The sequence below is a fragment of the Tigriopus californicus genome, chromosome 11 (genome assembly GCF_007210705.1).
Source record: "Tigriopus californicus strain San Diego chromosome 11, Tcal_SD_v2.1, whole genome shotgun sequence".
Classification (NCBI taxonomy): Eukaryota; Metazoa; Arthropoda; class Copepoda; order Harpacticoida; family Harpacticidae; genus Tigriopus; species Tigriopus californicus.
The window spans coordinates 13,290,243-13,294,407 of NC_081450.1; positions in this window are offsets into that span (position 1 = coordinate 13,290,243).

Sequence of the window (4,165 nt, forward strand, 5' to 3'; positions counted from 1 at the left end):
TTCAAGAAGTTCAATTTTTGTTTTGTAAAAATATGTCAGTTGTCGATCAAAAAAAAAGTATAAAATGACACTAAAAACACAGTTAATGGCATATCAGACTAAAACTGCAGAATGTCAAAATCATTAGATATGAAATTTGCACCTTCAGCAGAAATTTCATGGACACATATGAAGCGGCTACTTAGCTAGTGCAAGTTGCATGTTCCAGTTTTTGTCAAAACTAGGCGACAAATGCCCAAATGGTACCTTGACAATAACTAATTAACATATTACGTACTCTATGACCTAACGTTTTCATATGAGATATTTTGGTTCCTTAAAAAGATGTTACTTTAGTTAAAGGTGATATTAAAGTCATTTAAAAACAAATTAAAAAGAAGCATATTTTTGAAAAGATATAAATAATTCTTTCAAAAGGATTTTTCGCAGACTTCCTTACCGCTATTGGGACTGGAATTCCAGCACTTCAAGACGAAAAATGTAATAATTTTTGGATTATTTTATGATTACGGGACTCTCCGACCGTCTGTTAACTTTTTTCTTTTCTTTTAAGATTTGATCTACCAACGATCTAGAGTTGGCTGATCTGGCTAACCCTTGAATGTAAGGTTGATCCGGAAGTTTAGTCAAAAACTTGTCCAAATCTGACTTAAATCTTGCTGCTGAATCAACGCCTACGTATTCCCTACGAATATTAAAGGGAAGCAAATTAAACAATGAAGGAGCCCAAGAAAGGTGAGAGGTGGACTTAATTGTTCGAACTAGCCTGGATTCTCGAGGGCTTGTAGGTGCTCTCAAAACGCACGTTAAGCTTCTACGGTCACTACAATTGGCCCTAAATCCTGGATTGGGCAAAGCTCATGAATGCTTTTGAAAACGTGTAGTATCAGATACATTTCGTACCTTCTCTGAAGGTATTGCATTAGTGTGTGCTCAAAAAATTGTGGTATTCTATTTAGCGGTAAGGTTTTCCTATTTGAAGCGTGACTAAAAGCTTAGTACATATTTGATCATTAGCGTTTCCTTAAAATGGCATTGGTATTCATGAAATCGCATTGAAGTGCACAACTAGTTTTACGAGGCATATTTATAAAGTATTGTATCCAAAATATGCATTTTAGATATGTTTTAAGTTACCTAATGTTATATTTTGAGTTAATGTAACATCACGCAATGTAACAAAAATAATTCATCATTGTACCTGAAATCGAAAATGTACTTTACATGTCAATGAATTTGTGGCGAGTGGTCGTACCCCCACGTGGTTTTGTGAACACAAATTTTGAAATGCGACAGTACTAAACTGTACCGAGTCGCATGTCAAAATGTGCGTTCACGAAACTATCTGATACTCTCAGTAGGTGCAACTGGGTACAAATTGCATCTCAAAATATGCACTCATAGAGCAAGTTGGGTGGAACCGCCCAGAAAAGTCTGTAAAATTTTTAGGCTTATTTGTAGACGATAAATTAAATTGGAAGCACCATATAATGCAAGCAGGAAAATCTGTAAGGAAAACACTATTCACCTTCTTTCTGGCGAAGAAGTCCTTACCGATGATACTGCGCATATCAATGTACGATGCTCTTATCAGAAGTAAGATGGAATACGGCCTGGAATTTTTCTCACATTCATCTGCAATAGTTAGCCTAAACATAATCCAAAAGAGCGCTATGCGTTGGATAGCAGGGGCAAAGCGAAAAGCACACACGAGTGGAATATTTAAAAGTCTTTCTATTTTAAAACTCGAAGATCTTGCCAAAATTAGCCAACTAAAATACATGTATCTCAAAATCAGTAAAATGAGTTCTAAATCACGTAGCTATAATTTTAAAATCCGCAGGGGAGGTGATATCTACTTTACCTTGCCTCTTACTAAATTGAAATGGATTCAAAACCTGCCACTTTTCAAATTTGCAAAAACATGGAATGACTTCAATATTCATACGAAATTAACAATATCTAGTCAAGACTCTGTAAAACAGTGGGCCTCTCGTTTGTCGGAATCAATTACTGCCTCATATCCCAGTATTTGCAAAATGAAAAACTGTTACTCCTGCCAATCCAATATGTCTTGACTCCGCCTGACACCTTTGGAAAATACGACACGCAGTGGTCGGGAAGGTCAGCCATTTTCAATTCACCCATTCGGCTCCAAGAACTTGATTATTTTAGAACCTCCAGACTTTTATAATTTGTCTTATTTTTGCCATCTCGTTTATCACTGACAATTTTAGTACCATCAATATTTCTCCTAAAAAACCCCTTGAAAACAAGCCATCGGCTTAAGGGGTTGCTGGGCGTTGTGATTACAACACCTACGTTTATCTTATTCCTATCACAGCAGCCCGAAATACATACATACATACATACTCACGAAACCATGCGGGGGTGCCCCATTTGGTGGCCAATTTTGACGAAAACTGGAACGTTCAACTTGCAGTAGCTAAGTAGCTATTTCATATATGTCCATGAAATTTCTACTGATGTATGCATCTACTGTGTAATGATTTCTATACTCTGCCCTTTTAGTCTGATGTGCCATTAAGTGTGTTTTAAGTGTCATTTTAGTTTTTTGATCGGCAACTGACTTTTTGTACGAAACAGAAATTAAACTTTTTGGTTTACTGATTTCAAAAACCACCTTCAAAAGTCTTGAGACCATAGATGAAAGTAATTTTAACAATATTCTTAACACCGTGGTCAAACATTGGAACGTGATCTCGACGTATGCCATTGTAATTCAATTACTTTCATTTACATTTCATTTAGATTTCCTTACCTCTTGTACAACAAAAATATTTGTTTCTTGGAAATGTCTTATGGACCCCGTTTCGAACTTGTCTTTCCATTATTGGTTGCAATCTACCCTTAGGCTTTATTCGAAATTGCTGTGCAATTTAATAGGAGTTACTTTCATTGTCTGAATAGAGCTTTAAGTGTTTTAACCACCTTCATATTTTCTTAAGATTTGTCTTGAAAACAGATATTTCATGACCACTTGTCATGCTACATTTGTATTTGGAAATGCAACGAAAATCTTTTTTAGAGCTGAACGAACATATGTCAATTTAACATGACGGGTTTGCCACAGACTCAAGGATTTCAAGAAATAGATTTATCTAAAGCATTTGGAAAACCGCGCAGATAAGAGTTGGAAACAAAAGGTTTGTGTCCAAATCAACGATTTGTACCTAAGAATGATTTAAAAATTTGCTCGTGAAAACGTGTCATGTGGATGAGAATGTAATTGTTATTTGTGTAATTGAAAAAGCTCAAACACAGTGATCCAAATGTCATAAATCCCAATTACGATTACTCTGAATTCAAATGTAATCAATTACAACTACATGAAAATGTATTTACGATTACAACATAGGTCTGATAAAGGCTAAAAGGCAAAGGCTAGCTGGTTTGCCTTAGACCCAGTTGCTCATCAAGGACGTCATCAACAGTGTCAGGTGTTCCAAAATCATTATCTAAACCGTTACAACCCCAAGAGGAGTGCCTATTTCCTCAAAGAAGATATCTGGAAGTGGTGGCTAAGACGAATTCAAGAAAGCCACTTCTTGAAGGACACGGCGTCCGAGTCAAGGCCAGGCCCACAATCCGACCCTCTTACTAATTCCCATATGCTAGCTAGGCAAGGACATGAGAGTGCTTGGAAGTAATGCAGCTATTGATCAAGAAGCGAGCTGATTCCAACCATGCTGGGAAACGCTCCGGGTGGAGGCAGGGCTCTGATTCAGATGCAATTCGGACATTAAGGCAAGCGCTGGTACCAGCAAACAAACTTGCCTGCCAATGCCAGTGATACAAAATTGGCGTTTCAAACTATAGATGGTCCCTATCTCAAACTAGTTTTAAGGAAGCTGACCTTTCCTCATATAGCAATGTGAAAGAAGGGTCAGCTTCTCAAAAACGTGCTTGAAGCCCCAAACTTACATCACTGACTCTGCTACCAACAAACAAACCTGCCAGAGCTTGCCTAAANGAAAGGGCAAAAATCTTTAAATTGAAAAAAAAATAAAAATCATATCATCCGTTCTCGACGGGCTTCAAGTCGCTAATCTGCAGGTCAGTGTGACCTGTACGGTACAGCAGGCTTGAAGCCCCAAACTTACATCACTGACACTGGTACCAGCAAACAAACGAACCTACCAGA